Source organism: Mirounga angustirostris, unplaced genomic scaffold (assembly GCF_029215605.1).
Source record: "Mirounga angustirostris isolate CCGP_5_RB_7025 unplaced genomic scaffold, mMirAng1.0.hap1 SCAF_7, whole genome shotgun sequence".
Lineage (NCBI taxonomy): Eukaryota > Metazoa > Chordata > Mammalia > Carnivora > Phocidae > Mirounga > Mirounga angustirostris.
In genome coordinates, this window is record NW_026991715.1 from 46,519,585 (window position 1) to 46,538,243 (window position 18,659).

The 18,659-nt window shown below is 41.5% G+C and overlaps 1 protein-coding gene across 2 annotated transcripts in view; it reads right to left on the reverse strand.

The window, feature by feature from the left end:
* ELOVL7 (ELOVL fatty acid elongase 7) overlaps positions 1 to 16,856 on the reverse strand; it is a 76,076-nt gene extending 59,220 nt beyond the window's left edge. Inside the window, exon 1 of one of the 2 annotated variants that reach the window (XM_054512156.2) lies at positions 16,647 to 16,856. The gene's annotated coding sequence lies outside the window, so the exon portion shown is untranslated. The remainder of the gene's footprint in view (positions 1 to 16,646) is intronic. The other variant, XM_045895305.3, reaches the window with a different exon arrangement.
* Between the last annotated feature and the right edge of the window lie 1,803 nt (positions 16,857 to 18,659).

Consider the following 18,659-nt stretch of genomic DNA (forward strand, 5'->3'; position numbering starts at 1 on the left):
ATGCAGTTGTCCAATAGATATCAGTGAGTAAATCAATAAGGACATGAATGATCAGAGACTTCCTGAAAGACATGAGATCTAAGCTACTTTGGTAAAACCTTAAGTATGTTTACAGTGAGATGAAGAAATAGAGATTCAGCAACAAAAGCTTCAATTTTTCTAGCAAAGTAGGAAGTGAGGCCAATTGCTGAGAGTTTATAAAATCAGGTTCAGTGGGGTGGTTCTGGAGAGCATGGGAAGGATAGGATAGCTTTTGAGAGGAATGGGAAAATGAAATCCTTCAAGGACAAATCTAAAGCAGTGGTACTCAATCTTGGTTGCATAATGGAATCACCTGGAGATTAAGAAATAATGATGTTTGAGTTCCACCCCCAAATTTCAGATTTACTAGGCCTTGGCAGCTAAGGTATTGTTTTTTTTAAAATTCCCAAAGGCTCTGTCATGCAATCAAGGTTGAGAGTCACGGAGTGGAAGGATGAGGTAATTGGAGGTCAGAGTTAAACTGAGACTGGAAACCATGAACTGATAGATTCATCATTCCACCCAATTTTCTGCAATACTGTTCAGCTGCCTGGATAGATGTGCAGAGGACGACTGGAGGGTCAATGTGGAGTGGGTGCTTTGCCAGATATATATGAAAGTGAAACTGAGGGAAAACTAAGGTCTCTCTGAACGTGAAGAGAGGGAGGTGTAGGACAGCTGAAGGGAGCGTCACTATGGTTGGAAGAGGCGTCAGTATAGTTATTTCTTCTTGACACATGTTCAGATGATAAGGCTCAGAGAATGGCTATGAAAACAAGTGGCCCCAGTGCTGTAGACATGATCACAGATGGGTCAGACAAGGAACTCTGTCTGACAAAGCTACTCACACGCTTGCATCAAAAAGGATTTTTGAAGTCTCCCAGCGTGATAGTAGATGTGGGGATGGAGAGGTGGACAAGTCAGATGCTAAAATCCACAATGCATTATTGGACTAAAGAGGAAAATGATAAACAAAGAGGATTAAGAGATGCAGGGCGCAGACAGCCTGAGAGGGAGACATTCAGAAAAGGAGAGTTTTGTTTTATCATGGAAATGAAAAAGTAACAGTTTGATTCAGATGTGGCAACGGGAAGAGAGGGAAATTCTGGCCAGTCTCCCTTAATACGTTTCAATATGGGAGAAATCATCCATTTCTCTCACCTCTGCATCAAACCCATCAGGAAATCCTGACAAATGTCTTCCCTAAATATATTCTAGAATCCACTCATTTTTCATTCCAACTGTGGTCCAAACCACTGTCATCTGATCTGATTTACTACAATAGCCTCCTAACTGGTCTTCCCAATGTCACCTTTGTCCTCCTTCAACGTACTCTTCACTAGAGGAAACAAAACAAAATAAAAAATACCCAAGTCCTATCACTTCTCTGCCTAAAACATGCCATTGTCCTTCTACCTTACGACGGGGCATCCGGCGCTCCACAATCTGGGCCCTGACAACCTCTCTGACCTCCCGTCCTTCCCACTTCTTTTCTTAGCTTCAGCCACATTGGGTTCCTTGTCCTTGGGTGAACACATCAAGAATGCTCTTGCCTCGAAGCATTTGAAACCATTACCCCCACCACTTGGAATTTTCTTCTTCAAGATATCTACCATGGCTGTGGCTTTCCTTCTGTCAGATCTCTGCTAACACGTCACCTTCAGCACCTCACTACTATGTACTTCTCTATCTTTATTGCTTTATTCTTCTCCCTAGCACTTTTTAGCATTGTTTATCTGTATCTCACCAATATTCTATATTTATCTGTTTGTGTGATCCCCCCACTCCTCCATAACACCCTAGACTATAAGCTCTTCAGAGGAAGGGATCTTTATCCATTTTGTGCATTGCTGCTTCTCTAGCACCAAGACAGGACCTGAGATGTGGCAGACACTCAAATATTTGTTGAGTGGGTGAATGGATGAACCTTCTCCTGCAGTGTAGGGACATGGGGTAGGGAGAAAGAGCCATATTCAGTTATGCATGGAAGGTGATGGGAGTGGGGACTGAAGAGAATTTGTAAAAACAATGGAAGATGGTTTCAAAGGATAGTAGACAGAGATGAAACTGTAGTTAACAGTAGGAGACAACAGAAAGGTTGTAATACCCAGTAAGGGGTTTCTCTTTTAGGCCATAACTGAGAATCACAAGAATGAGAGGAAGAGTGGGAGTCAACTGGTCTCCAATTACCTTGCCTTTCAGACAAACCAGAATTGGCAATAACAGATTCAGTCCAGGTAGGAAGAGGGATAGGACAGGAGCCCCATTAGGGGAGGGAGATGGTACCCAGAGGTGGGTCATGTGGATTGATGAATCCTAGAGAACACAATAATCATACTTGTCTTTCCCATTACCTATTTAAACATGGGGAAAGTATTATACAATACATAATAATACACATCCATGAAATATACAGATAAGCCGATAAAAGGAAGAAAAACAAGTGGTCCCAAAGAAACTGTGAATAAGAAAAGTAACCAATAGTAAGATTAAATTACTTCATCCTGCTTTTCTATTTATGGGTGCAATTCATTTATTCAGCCTTATCCACTGGAATACAGTGTTCCATGGAAGTAAACATTTTAGGTAACAGAAATGCTTATCTGTAGGTGTACTTTAAAAAAGTACTTCTGGAAAAAAAAAAAACATCTTTTGAAAGATTACAATCATTTTATACACTGCACTTGCCTGGATGATCTGGGGCTATTACTGAGAGCAGTGGTATCACAGCATATCAGAGCACAGTGCCCTCTGTGACTACTAGGGCTGGAGCTCTGATCTTTGCCCTACACTAACAATTTCCAAACTGCCAAGCGTTTCAAACACCTGCATCTACTGTAAGTAGATTTCCTGTCTCCTCCCTATCAGCTGATTAGCCACCACACTTGGCTTGTGACCAGCATTCCTGTTTCTATAAGATCATACTTATTCTCATTTGCTGTCCCTAATCTGCTATGGGACAGGAAGTAAAATAACCAATGATGTTGGAATTTTTAAAATAATGCTAAATAGACTATGATTAAACACCAGAGGCTCTCCCTACGGGTCAAATACAGAGTTACTCAGTGGGCTTCAGGACACAGTTTCCTCTGCTCGGGGAAGATTTCTCTGCTTTCCTACTGATTTCCAACAGCATTTTAGGTACTGAAGCTTCATGATAAATGTCCTCTGAGTTAGCAGGCTGCTCCTGTATCTACACAACCTTCTTCATTCAGTTTTAATAAAATGATTACTATTAAGGTGTTTCAGTTTTGTTTAACAAATTAAAAACTAATATAGAGATAGGACAAGATTTGCATTTATTCCATGTCTGCAAAAGACATCTCCAGTTGAGGACGAAATCTATAATTTGGGTTTTTAACCAGAGAAAAGATTTTCCCAAGGAAAGTGCAGTTACACGGAGACATATTTATTTAATGCATAATGTATATAAAATATATTTGTAATAAGGATATTATTGCTAAATAGCATTACTTAATTTTTAGGTAAAATAATTTTGGTATGAAAGATTCCAGAAGCAACAACTTACACTAATATTTCCCCCCACTATTTATCTGGACAGAAAAATATAGCTTAGTTCAATATTGTCTCAGTGTGAGCTTTCCAGCTATAGCCCTTGCAAACAATAGCCCAGGATCAGCAAACAGAAATGGCAGGTAATACAAGATAAGAACAATGACTGCCCTATAAAAGTGGTCATGGCGAATATTTACAAATGTATTTCTAGGGAAACAAAAAAAGGCTTTTCTTCCTAGTTAGTTTTACATGAGATACTTAAATAACTTCCATGGATTCTCCTCCTGGTGGGAGAGGAGGGAGGCAAGGGAGAAATTCTAGTTCTTCTGGCTTTAGCTACCATTGTGAGTTTTAACCACCTGATTTGTGAAATATCTCACAAGTACAAATTCTCACTGCCCCACCGTAAAGGAATTGCCTGGAAGAGCCTACCTTGGTTAAAAGTCTCAAATTCTACAAATGGGCTTGTTCACTAACCTGCAATGATTATCAATGAATAGAAATGAAGAAATCTCCTGAATCTCAAAGCATTTCCCAACCCAGTTTCCCCGAGACCAGTCTGGGCATCTGAATCCACCCATGTTTCTAGGCTTGGAACCTTGACCTCCTATCTTTCCCTCATCCAGATCTTCTTTCCCACTTTTCCTGTACTATCTCTGCCCTTCTCAGTCCATCAAGGCTTTGTGCTGTTTCAAGGGCATCAAGCGCCCCCATTTGATACCCTAGTTTCACCTCCACTGACAGTGTGACAAGCCAGCAGCCTGAACTGCCCACCTCAGAACACTGACCAGGTCTGTTCTCTTTTCAGAACCCTCTAGCAGTATGTAATGGAACTCTGAACCAAGCTGGAATTCCTGATCATAGACTAGATTACCTAGACCCCACTTATCCTTTTCCCTCTCCTCTCACTCTGATTCCTAATCAAATATTCTCTGGGCCAAGCACATGTTCTTGCTGCTCCCCGAATTCTCTCTGATAAACCCTCACAATAACTGAAACAGATATAAATTATTCAGAGATTCTCAGGATTTTGCCCTTTTCCTTAAAAGTTATCATGTACCTCTAAGAGCATAAAAATTATTATTTTATTACAAGGTGTAATAATTGTAGTAATTTTTTAAGTCCTTATCTTTTGAAGATACACTGAAATATTTACGGATGAAATAAGATTAGTCATGAGCCTGGGTGATGTGTTCATCCAGTTCATTATATTATTCTCTCTACTTTTATAAATGTTTGGAAATTTCCTTAATATGAGTTTTCTTTAAAGGAAGAAATAAAACTTCCATGTCGCAAATGCTTGTAAAGGTTTTTTTTTTTAAAGTATACCAGATGACTCCTATTCTTCACTTAAATAGCTATCAATTCTTTTTCCTCAAGAAAAACTTCAGCGTTTTAAAAATGCCTTTAAGAGGCTGCAAAGCAATTTATCAAAATGTTAGCAATGGTAATTTCCAGTTGGTGGGATTATGCATGAGGTCTGTTTTTTGTTACAAGTTTTTTGGTTTTGTTTTGTTATCTTTTGTTATGTTTTTCAATCTAAAATCAGCATATACTATTATGATAGTCAGAAAATAATCTGATTTTTCTGATTATATGAAAGTATGATTTTTCACAGTAGACAGAAAAGTATACTTTATATTTGCCATGAAAATAATGAAAAACACGAACATGAAACTCCAGTTATCTACAAAATGGCCTGTAGTTTGACAGCAGGATGGAAAGGGTGAGTTCTGATGGTCACTGGGGAAGTGCGTGCTAGAGAAGATAATTCTGGAATGATAGAAAGATTGGTAAGATTATGGACTCATTTTGGCAGGACAGTCTTATTGACTAACACAACTGAGGGCTCATAATGGACCCTCTAAGAGCAAATGGCCCAAAGGAGTCAGGCATTTCTGGGAATGTGATATACAGTATCATATACGATTTTCATTTTAAGCTTGGTTTGGGCAGGGTCCATGACTGAATGCTGATATGTAGCTATATTTTTGTTTTCTCTTTGCTTTTTTGTTTTTGTTGTTTTGTTTTGTTTTGTTTTTTCTTAGGTGAAGAGGGAGATAGAAGAGAGGAGAAGTTTCTCTCCAACCTTGAATGAGAGGAAATACTTCATGTGTTTTTGACTCTCTGGGCCCCAACGTCATTCTCTCCTCCTCCTCCTTCCCCACATCATTTTATTTTGTGCAGAACTATTTGCCCATTCTCTATGTGAGACCAAGCTGAGAGGCTCTCAAAGACCTTGCTCAGAATTACAACTGAGACTGAGAATCAGTAACAGAAACTGCAAGGTCCTTGGGGGAAGGGACCACATCTCCACTCATTTATTCAACAAATATTTGAACAACCTACTATGTACCAAGCACCATTCTCCACACTAAGGATACAGCAAGATCTTTATTTTCATGCAGTCTACTTGTATGGGAAGATACACAAGCAAACAAAGACAAAAACATAAATAAGACAAATAGTGGTATGTACTGTTGCAGCCCTCTGCCCTTGGGGACCCTGTTGTATCACTCTGTTCTGTTTCATTTTCTTCCGAACTTGAGGCCTCAGTCAAAGAGCAGGGGTTTTATTCTAGGTCCATCTCAGGAAACCACCAGAGGTTTTTTTGTTGTTGTTGCAGATTATTTATTTTCCTTTTTTAAACCTATGGTAAAATACACATAACAAAATTTACTATCCTATCCATTTTTAAGTGTATTATTCAGCAGTGTTTAGCATATTCATATTGTTGGTGCAAACACAGCCACCATCTATCTCTAGAAATCCACATCTTGCAAAATTGCAACTCTCATCAGAGGCTTTTGAGCAAAGTAGTGACAGGATCTTTTAAGCAAAGGAGTGACAGGACTTGTGTTTTTAAAAATTAACTTGGTTGCTCAGTAAAGAATTGATTGTAGTGAGACAGAAGGATTAGGAGTTTATTGAAGTAGAGAGATTCAGGATACGTTTTGTGGACGTAGCTGACACAGTTGCTGCTAATTTGGATGTGGGCATAAGATAAAGACAGAAATGAGGAGAGAATGTGACTTCTCTGTGTTTACAACTCCAGTGTCCAGCCCATAGCAAAGAGGCAATGTTCAGTTCGTAAAAAAGTAGAAGCCTTTATTCCCAGAGAGTTAGGACAACAGAAGTGAAAACTACCGTGCATGCTGGAGATGATATCTTTTTACCAGGGTCTAATTATCTGTACTAATTGTATCCTTGTAAGATGGATAAAGTCCACACAGTTGGGTCACGTCAACATTATATGCTTAACTCCACATTCACATTAAAGACAAATCCTTAACCAAGTGGAAAAAAAATAAATTGGAATCCATATCTCATCTTATACCAAAATAAATTTCAGGTGCATCAACAATTTAAACACAAAAAATAAAACCATAAAAATATCTGGTGGTTAGGGGAACTGAGTAAAGAAGAGTACATGGAATCTTTCTGTACTAACTTTACAAGTTCCTGTAAATCTATAATTATTTCAAAATAAAAAGATAAAAAAACATTTAGTGAAACCTGAGGTAATTATTTTTTAATACTGAAACAAGGAAGGCCTTTCCAATAACGACATAAAACAAAGAAGAAAAAGATGTTAATTAAATATGCCCACCTACGGGGCACCTGGGTGGCTCAGTCGTTAAGCGTCTGCCTTCTTTAGGCTCAGGTCATGATCCCAGGGTCCTGGGATCAAGCCCCACCTCGGGCTCCCTGTTCAGCGGGGAAGCCTGCTTCTCCCTCTCCCACTCCCCCTGCTTGTGTTCCCTCTCTTGCTGTGTCTCTCTCTGTCAAATAAAGAAATAAAATCTTAAAAAAAAAAAAAAAGACAAATCCTTTTCCATGTACACAGTTAAATCTTATTAAGCATTTTACTTATATGAAATATATTATTTCATGTCTTTCCTAAATCAATAGCTCTTGTCCTTTGAGACTCAACTGCTATGGGCCATGTTTCTGATCACATGTATATACAAATCTGATGTTTTGGAGAGTTATGGACCTTCTGAATTCCATCCGTAGGCCAACCTTAGATTAAAAAGCCCTGCTCTACTTCATGTAAGTTATTATTGTCTATCATTATGAGAATCTAGACTTTATTAGCCCAGCCTTGGAGACTTTGGAGAAACGTTTCAAAGAGTTCACTTTAATTAACATCCACAATAAATGAGTTATCAAGAACCAATACTAATTTAAAAAATATCTTTGCATCTTCAGCAAAACTGTTATTCAAAGTATTACACATGGAGTTATTCAAGATCCTCTTTCAAAGGACCTACATGATAAATCCCTTCTACAATTCATTTCTGGGGGGGAAATATTACCTGACACATTTATGTTTTATTTTTTAAAAAACAAACCATAAGAATTGTGAAAACATTCTCTTACTTTTTCAATATGATCTCCCAGCTAATAGTTAAAATTTAGTGTTCCACTTACCACAGCTACATTACCTACATGTTCCCTTCTACACTTGGATCTTACTATATTTATTATGAGCATTTCAAATCTTTTTTGAAAAAGTGGAACATAAATTATACATTATCACATGCAAATTTTGCCAACTGTCCTAAGCATATCCTCTGCCCTCCTCCATGCTATTTTTCTAAAGTTTCTCGAAGGCCACACAGAGTCAGTGGCAGGATGTATAGTCAGAATATATGTACTGCAGACCCAGGTTTACCACTGACCACTTAGTGACCTTGGCAAAAATAATTTACATTTCCTGGAGTCTACTAAGTAGCCCCACAGATGTTACTTCCCTGAGATTGTCAGGCAGTCACCTACAAGGGATGAACTTAGGCTAACCAAAGAGAACAAGCACAGGAAGGGATTGCTAAATGAGACAACATGGCTTGTGCTGGATGGTTTAGTCATCTTTGCTAACATAATGTATTTTTCTTCCTTTACATTTCCGGTCACAGCTCAGGGTTGGGTTTTATAATACATGGGGCTGAGGACATCACTGTATTGCTTTGAGCTTCAGGTGTTCCACATATAACACAGGGGAAACATGATCTTTGCCCCATTCATATTCTATAGCAAGGTATAGGGAGTAATCAATATTGTTACTTGTAGACAAAGATGGGGTGGGGTAATTTAGGTACTTCAAATTTCAATAGTAAAGGCATGTTCAGAGTTAAGGCTAACAAAGAAAAAATAATGAGGAGGTTAGAAAAGCACCTGAACTCTGATAAGGAGAATTTGTTTCTGGCCCAGGATGATCGACAGGCCTGTGGCCTTGGCTAAATGACCTGGCCTCACTGGGCCTCCAGTTCTTCATCTGTCAAAGAGGAGGTTGGCCTAAATGATCACTAAGGTCCTTTCCAGGTCAAAACACTTTAATATGTTATTAATATATTATCTACATGCTCATGTCCCAGCAAAGGTTCTACCTCTTCATCCCTTAGGCGCTAGGACAATGAGGCATAACCCGGTGGGAGTGAAGCAGGTGTCTACAGGAGTGTGAGGAGCATCTTCAGGAACACATCCTATACTGGCTGCCTCCTTTCTCCCTTCCTCCTCATAATGTCTAGAATCACCTCTCCAATAAGCTGCTTACCAAAAAACCAAAAAACCAAAAAACCCTTTATTGAAAATTCTACCTTATGAGGTGGTAAGAGCAGGGTCACCTGGGTGGCTCACTGGGTTAAGCATCTGCCTTGGGCTCAGCTCATGAGCCCAGGATCCTGGGATCAAACCCTGCATCAGTCACCCCACTCAGTGAGGAGTCTGCTTCTCCCTCTGCCCTTCCCTCTGCTTGTGCTCTCTCTCTCTCTCAAATAAATTTTTTTTTTTTAAAAAGTGGTAAGAGCATGGGCATATGGGCACTAGGGTTCAGAATAAAATGGATCTGATGCCCAGTTCTGTTACTAACCGCTTGACTTAGGGCACATTACTTAACATCTATACTGCATCAGTTTCTTTGTCTAGGAAATGGGAACAATATAACCTTCCCAGTAGGGCTGCTATGAAGATTAAATGAGATAAGGCATATGTAAAATGTATTCCAACGCCTGGCATATAGCAAGTATTCAATAAATGCTATTACTATAAGAATGTACTTTAATTTTTTTCCACTTTACAAGTTTGGTCTTTTTCCACTAACTTGTTATAATGCTTCAGAAAATACTTATTATACTTCTAAATAGTATATTTAGTATTTGAATCTAGAATAAGTTACACCCTGCCTAATTCAACTTGTCCAGCTTAGTAACACTAAGAAATTAAGTTTAATAGACTCTAGCTAATACTATACTACTGAATTATTTTTTCAATTTTTGCTTTCAATTTTTATGGAAGTCACTTAAAGGAGGTGGAAATCAGCCCTAGGATCTACATACTGATTCACATTATTAAAATAAACCTGAATGTTATATGGGTGCTAAAAGCCTACTTTAAAACAAGAAATATGAATTATGTGCCATTAGCGTGATATGGTAAGCAAAGAAAAAAAACATTTCCATGTATCCTGCTTCTCACGTTCCCAATGGCAAAGTTTTCCTTTGTTAATGTAGGCCCACAGAATAACAACAGAGGCAAACGCTGTGACTGCTCACCATGCTATGGCATCAACTATTACAGTCAGACTAATAGCAGCAGGAATTTTGACTGGTTCTGGTTGGTTAATAAAAAAAAACTGTCTGGGGCTTGAGCGTCTGATTCTTGGTTTTGGCTCAGGTCATGATCTCAAGGTTGTGGGAAAGAACCCTACATCAGGCTCCACGCTCAGCGTGGAGTCTGCTTAGGATTCTCTCTCCCTTTCCCTCTACCCCTCTCGCCATGGATGTACTCTCTCTCTCAAATAAATCAATCTTTAATAAAAAAAATTTGTTTAAAGAATCAAAAAACCGTGTATACCCCATAAACATTTACTTTACCTTAAGACATATATTAATTCCCCAATTTCCTAAAGTAATTCCAACATTTTCCTTGAAGAATTCCTCCCCCCAATTTTTCTTATACAAATCACAGTCAGAATTTATCTTCTACAATTTCCAGTTTTAATTTTCTAAGTGGACTGAAACCTAAAAAACGAAGACAATAAACTTGTAAAGTAAGGGCAGGATATTTTCTTTCAAATGTTCACAATTTTCTCTCTAATCTTTCACAGTTTTCCTGCCCACTTTTTTTAGTTGCTCACTTTTATGGACTCTTTCTAAAGAATTCAATATTCCTTTCACAGAAACAATACTCTTTCCTTTTGCACTTGCCTTTCATAGATTTACACAACCATTACTGGTATTTAAATGATCTCATCACAATAATAAGTGTAACTGGCACCAACAGGCTTATGATAAATACAACAGACTGCTGTTGAGCCAGTAACCCAGCAGGGATCAGGCTACTAGCAGCCCCTGTTCACCAGGCCTGGCTGCACTCAGTCTGCTTTAAGGGGAAATGGAGAGTATAGGCTCAGCTCATTGGGTCAACCTGTTAGATGTCAAGAGGACTGTCCTTTATTAGGATAAACCAAATGCAATTGCCAACATCTAACTGTCTTTTACCTAGAGAAATGGCAAGTGCCTATGTCCAACCTATTTTTTAAGAAACATGAGCTACATTTAATGTTAAGTATTATCTACTACCTATTTATTTTTCTCCCTTTGAACAATGAATAGTACTTCCTGCAACGTTATTTTTTAAATTCCACTCTACATTTACGCAGGAACTCATTCTAAGCTGCTGAATAATCGGTATCTGGACTCTGGTTTCCTAGGAATGTTACTTCTACCTCCTATCTTTCTTCACGTTAACGTCACACCTGTTAGAATTTCAGAGGCCGAAGGTATAGGCAGGTGCCTTCTAATTAACTGAATGAAAACAGCAGAGAGATTAAAATGTGAGGTCAGCACTAGTTTGTTTGTTTATTTGCTTGCTTCTGGGACACAAACCACTGTAACCCACAGGAACCAACACAGCACTGTCTGCCTAGAGAAGGCAGGAAAAAGATAAGAAGGGGAGTGGGCAGAGAAGCCCCTGGACAGACCTAGGATAAGTCATCCTTAAATATGAGCACCCTTTACTGTCCTTATTCTGTCCTTGTTCTATCATTTGATTGTAATAAACAAACAAATACATCCCAAATGTGCTATTAAGACAAAACCCAGACATTTGGGACAGAAAGGAGAATGGGCTGCATTTACATAAGGAACTACTAGCCAAACCCTCTTTTTCTAGTTCTCCCATTTCTACCACTGACCCTAAACAATCTAAATCAGGCTTATCTTTAGGGTTGCCCTTATGCCCTCACCAAACTACCACACAATATCAGAACCCTAGTGTGTCTTACACCCTCTAAAATATAAACCCACAGAGTTAGTATGCAGAGTGTGAAGAGCTTAAACATTGCAGTTTTACCAGGGTTCAGATCCTGGCTGCATACTTTCAACAGTGTATGCTGAGCACCTTGTCTGCTTTCTTCACCTGAGCACCTTTCTTCACTTTTCTGCACCCATGTGTACTACGAGAATCATGGTACAGACCTTGCCAGCCTCAGAGGATTCATGAGAAAATGCCTGTAGAGTGCCTTGTTGCAACTATCATGATACCTAAAAAGATGCCTAAATATTCATCAATGGAAGACTGAAAACTTAAATGCAAGCTTGAGCATTTTATAAACATGTGGCACAAGGACAGTCATAAAAGCTTATTTTCTGTTCCAAAATTGTTATGCCAACAGAGCATAATCAAGATATCTAATGTAAACACTGAAAGTGGCTGTCCCTTTCAAAGAGAAACAAACTGTGAGCTGGCTATCAGGTCGAGAAGAGAGAGAGAGAGCCTCCACCAGGAGGAGGAGAGGTTTCAGAAAGGTGAAGATACAAATGCCAGAGGGATGCTTTTAAAATTCAAATGTGAACAGGCCCCTCACCTCCTTGCATGTCTCCAAGGGCTGCCCGGCTGCCCGCAGATTTTAGGAGAAAATCCAAATGCTTCAGGTGAAACAAGGCTCTCAGCAAACTGCAGGCCTAGACAACCTGACCTCACACCCTCCTCTGCACCCTCCGCAAGGCATCTGTCTTCTCTCAGCCTCAATCAGATTTCCTGCCTTCACCTCATTTCTCTGCTGCCCTAACTCCCACTCTTTCTTCTTTCGGCTTAGGAGGGCGATTATGCCTCCCTTCTTCCACTTGGCTTCCCCAACACTGTGTTACTCATAGTTGATCGTACTGCACTGGAATTGTTTACCTCCCTGAAACCCTGGCCATTCTGCTGATCACTTTGCCTGACACAAAATGGGCACTCATTTAAATGTCTGTGGAATAGGCAACTTCTGAAAACTCCCTAATTTCGGCTAGATTTAGTTCTATAACCTTATATCAGAGAGGACGAAGAAGCTAGGCTGCTGTGTTCAAAGGCTGTGAGGCTGCTTCTCAAGATGGATGAAGGTATTGTATTTCACATGGCAGACTTGTATGTTATATGTGATATGGTAACTTAGTTCATCTGAGTAATAGCCTGTTTAGAAGTATTTTTTTTTAAAGTTCTATTTTTTTTTAAAGATTTTATTTATTTATTTGACAGAGAGAGAGAGATAGAGCAGGAACACAAGCAGGGGGAGTGGGAGAGGGAGAAGCAGGCTTCCAGCCGAGCAGGGAGCCCGATGCGGGGCTCGATCCCAGGACCCCAGGATCATGACCTGACCCGAAAGCAGACACTTAACGACTGAGCCACCACCTGGGCGCCCCTGTTTAGAAGTATTTATGGTGGTGCGGCTACTTCTATCATTAACCAAACAGATAATTCTACTTCCCAATGTAATAATATGTGCTTTTAATACATTTAAATTAGGAATAATTGGAAATCTCGATTTTTTAGAAGATCAGTCTTATAAAATGCTAAATTTGCATTCACTTTCAACTTCTTCATAACTTGTGGGTGGTCCAAATTGGATGAGTGACAGAAACACATCTAAGATATACTCCTCTCTCAAAATGTATTTATGGCAGGCTTCTTTTTATGCTATATGATGTGTTAGATTAAAATTCAAGGTTAGTTCTCAATTTAACATGCTAATATACAAAGTCTCCAAAATTATTTATTTGGTAAATAGCATTCTTCTATATCCTAAAGCTGATGTTTGTGCACACAGCACACCAAGGAGAATAATTGAACAAATTAGGAAAAGTCCTATTTCTTCCACTCAACTACCAATGATTTGAGGACAAGGATTTTCTTTTATGTGCATTCCAATGTCTGACATAAAGAAACAAACCCCAATTCATAAAGTGACATAACTGCAAAGGCAACTATTATGGTAACAGGTTGTTTATAATTGTTACTGATACACCTGTTCAACAGTAGAGGATAGAGTAGACATTACAACTACTGGAATATAACACAAACAGCAGGAGTTTTGCAAATCATATTTGGAAATCAGAAGGAAACATTAGCTAATAGTTAGAAAAAAATGGAGACAAAGGCAAAATCGCAAAACATCCACTGTGGTAGAATTACCCTCAGTGTAACTCTCTTTGGTTCCCTAGTCTCACTTTAGGCACCTCCTTGGTTTTCTCTTCTCCTCACTTCAAATGTCAGCAAACCTCCTGACACCTCCTCTTGGGACTAGTCCAGGCTCACATCACCTTTACAGAGCTTTTGGGAAAAGGCTCCTATTAGGCATGTCTGCAGTCTCATCCCATTATCATCACATCTCCTGCCAGAATAAGACAGCCATTCTCTTGCTAAATAGGTCTACTGTTGGTCATCTCTTCATTTGTGTTTTATGCATTTTTATGTATATGTTATATTTTGAAATTAAAGATGGCTTTTTTTTTTTTTTGTAAGTTACTGTGGTTGGTTTTACGTCTTGATTTGCTAAGGTAAGATTAGGATTCATAACTATTGACCGATATGGTCCTACAGCTACATTACTAACTGTAATGCTTAGCCAGGATAACTGGATTCCTCTCCGCAACAGTCAGGTCAGCAGAGGCTTTTCTCCTCTTCCACAATGTCTGCCAGCTACTCCAAGTCTTCCATTGCAAACTCCTTAACACCCTTTGAAATCTGGCTTAAAATTTTCAAAACAGTTTCTACCATCATCAAGCACACCTGTGTACTACCTTAATTCATATTGCATCATATCCTGCAAACATTTACCAAGCAACTACTACATGTAAGGCCTGAAGATTTAATGTCCTAAGCTGTTTACATTACCCAACAGGAGAAAAAGACAAACGATAGGTGATAAATCACAGGGAGACTGGGGAAGAAGGGTCAGGGAGGATAAGGTTCAATGAAAGCTAGAAGAAGAGACAAGGTAGAAGTTGAAGAGATATCAAGATTCGGAGAGAGGTGACATGAGACAGGACCGCTGAGTTTTGCACCTGAGTGACTAGGATGATGACGGGGCCCCTGACATAAATGATGTTAACCAGAAATGCTTTGAGGCAGAAGAGGGCAAGTCCACAAGGAATATTACAATAGAAACTGACAGATTTTACTCGAAAACTAAGTAAGACACATGAAAAGCACAGGATCTTAAATCACATAACTAGAGGTGATAACTTCGCAGAGATTTCTGCGAAATCTCTCAAAATAAATAATGATAAATAAATAAAAATTAAAAAGAACCTAAACTAGTACAAAACCACACAAGAGGGATATGAGAATGAGAACCTGGTCAGTGATGCTTCCAAGAGCTCAGGTCAGGACTTCAGGAAATAAGGAGGAAGAAAGGAGTGCTACGTGAGGCAGTATGCACAGTGGTTGGTCCAGGGCCCCGGAGTTGGAATCCCTTCCTGCTACTTGTGTGATCTTGGGCAAGTTATGAGGTATCATCCGTAAAATGAGGATAACATAATCCTTTAACCTCACAGGATCATTGCGAGGATTAGGAGTTAATGTAAATTCTTAGAACAGTGCCCACCACATAAACACTAAATAAATGCCTGCCTTTGAGGGGAAGAGATTTTTCTAGTCTTCCGTGACCTTGGGGAGAACAATTTCTGGCCAGTAGTAGGAGCAGAAATTACGAAGTAAGGGAATTAGTAAGCCCGTGAGCAGTAAGAAGCCAGAGGCAATCACCAAGTATGGATGATTCTTTCACAGCAGTTGAACGATAAATGGGAGTTGTGAAACAAGAAGTAATCTGCGAGTATGGGGATAAGTTAAGATGCTTTCCGAGGGGATATCTCAGCAAGAGGGGAAAGGCTTGGCTCGCCAAAACTATTCGTCAGTCGGCGTGGGACGTGTTTCCCCAACCCCACAGGGCGCTGTTCGGGGGCAAGACCCGATCCTTCCTGCCCCGGCTCCCCAGGGAGCTCGAAGGAACGCTCGCTCCGCATCCCGCATCCCGTAAATTTGAATCAGCGCTGACTGATGGGGGCGGGGTGGGGGGGCAATTTTCTAACCAAGGATACCTTGGAAGATGAAACAACAGGCTTTCCCATCTCCATCTCCAGCACGACCTGTTCTACGGCTCAGTACTCATCACCCTTCTCAGCCAGGGGCAGTCGCCGGGACACAGTGCAGCTCAGGGAGCCAAAGCAGCAGCGCCACGCTGCGAGAGCAGCCCCCACCCTCCAAGTTCATTCCGGCCTCGAGAACACAAAAGCGCCCCAAAGGGGAAGGAAGTAGAAAGAAAGGGGCTCGGGAATTTGGGGGAGAGGGAGGCTAGCGAAGCCAGATCCCGGAGCTGGGGAGGTGACCTCCGTGGCCAAGGTCGAGCAGGTCCTTCTCCCAGTCCCACCAGCGAGCCCTCCCGCCCGGAGTAGCAGGGCCCCCGCCCCGCGGGAGCGCTCGGGGAGGTCAAAGCCCCGGGGCGGCCCGGGAGCACCGGCCCCTCGGGACGCCGGGGCGTCGGGGGGCTCCCAGGGAGAGCGCAGGTGAGCGCGGCGGCCCGCCCTCCCTCGGGAAGGGCCTTCGCCCTCCACACCTACAGGCCGTGGTGCGAGAACTCCCGAAGCGCCTCCCCACAGCCCGCGGAGGGCCTGGCCAGGCTCCCGGGTCTCCCGCACCCGGATCCCGCTGCCCGCCCGCCGCGCCCAGGTCACTCCATCCGGCTGCTCCGCACCCCTGCCGACGGGGCTTTTCTCCCTTCCCCCATCGCTTCTCCGCGCCCCGGAAAAGTTTAGCCCCAACCCACGGGCTTGCAGTCCCGCACTCACCCCGAGGGGAGCGGAGACGAAGCGGCCGGCGCGCGCGGGAGCAGAGGGCAGCGGCGGGCGGCGGCGCGGGCGCGGAGTTCCTCACAGCGGCCCCTGCTGCCCCAGCCGCCAACCGAGCTGAAAAAGGGTAGCAGGCCGCCGGGGTGTCACCTGCCAGCTCTCCCACCCCGCCGCGTGACGCCACGCAGCACCGCCCCCGCCCGCCGCCAGGTACCCGCGAGGGGCGGGAGGGAGGAGCCAGCCGCCCTCCCGGGAGCGAGCGCCCCGCCTCCGCCCGCCTCCGCCCGCCTCCGCGCCCCGACCCCCGGATCGTGGCCCGCGGCTTTGGGATATGGGTTCTGTCCTTTGGACTCTTAATTTCTTTCTCATCGCCCCTGCCATCACCTGAGGTCATCTGGAGGCGTAACGTAAATAGTGTGAAAGTTGTCATGCATGACTCAGGAATGAATTGTAGAAAAATGTGAAAGGAGGAAAACCTGGCCGAGGTGAGGCTGGAGTGGAGAGGGAAGGAAAAAAAAAAAAAAAGGGAATCCCTGCTTCAGATAAAGCTTTTCGGAGGGTTAACTCATATCTAAAATGGAGGCCAGACCCAACCAAGGAGAACCCAATCTGGGTCAGCTCCATCCCTGCTTATTAAGAAACTGGACAGAAATTGCTGCAAATATTGGGGAGTGGAGGGGGTTTTTAGAGCAATGAAAACAAATGTAAAATCTAAGTTAACTTTTTTCTGGTTCGTCACACTAGCTGCTGCAGAGAACAAAGTCTAGCAAACTGATTTCTCCTTATCTGCTACTGTGGGCTTGGGGAGTGGAGCGAGGATGAATGTCAGGTATGTGTATGCGCGCTCCATTATTTTTTTAAGTTACCTGGCCTTGTGTCTAATTATGATCCTCTTAACCTCTGTTAAGTTTTGGGGTCATGGCATCAGAAGCTGGGAGGCAAAATAGGAGTCGGAAGAAGTTACATGCTTAGGAAACAAAACCAGAACTGGAATTGAGTTGTCTTTTTTTTTTTTTTTTAAGATTTTATTTATTTATTTGTCAGCATAAGGAGGGGAAGCAGCAGGCAGAGGGAGAAGCAGGCTCCCCGCTGAGCAGGGAGCCCAACGTAGGACTCCATCCCAGGACCCTGGGATCATGATCTGAGGTGGAGGCAGACACTTAACCGACTGAGCCACACAGGCGCCCCTTGAGTTGTCTTCTAGAAACTTGAAAAATAACCTTGGGTTGCAGCTCCTCACAAATGTGGCCTTGGGTTTGTGCTGTAAGTGTCAAGCATGGAATCTTGACAAAGGATCCAGAGGAGGACCAGGTATGGTGGATAGGGAGAACCTTCAGTGGGCCAGAAGTGTATTTTCTACACATATAGTTTGCCTTCCACACCTAATCCTATTGAATTGAACAAGAGGCTTTAAAGGCTTTGTGTAAAAAATGTTGAGAACCCACATAGTAGCCATTGAAAGGAATGCAAAACACATCAAAGCTCAAGTTTAAGAGAATGTTGACGTCAAGGAAACTGAAGATTTCTCCTTCCTTTTAGGTAAACTCTGCTTTCATAATGAAAACATAAATACAGTTTAGTAGATTTGGAAGATATTTTGTGAATTGGAGACATTTGCTTAATTGTATTTCCTTTTGAGTCTATCTCTAGATAGTCTATCTCTAAATATCTACATATATTGGTGAAATTTCAAATATGCAGAATGTCAGATGGATTCTTTCATTCATTAAGCAATACTTAATAATGCTATATTCCAAGCCCTCAAGATTCAACACACAAGAAAACAGATGAAAAAAATTTTTTCTCTTCTTCTGGAATGTACACTCATTCTAATTGGAGACCATAGATGAATAAATAAAATATGTGGTGTTCATGTTGTGGTAACTGCTATGAAGAAAAATAAAGAGGGGAAAAGGGATAGGAAAGTTGGAGATAGGGAGGTGCAATGTTAAAGTGGTTAGGGAAGACCTCAATGGAAGGAGGCATTTGAGCCAAAATATTAAGGAAGTGAGG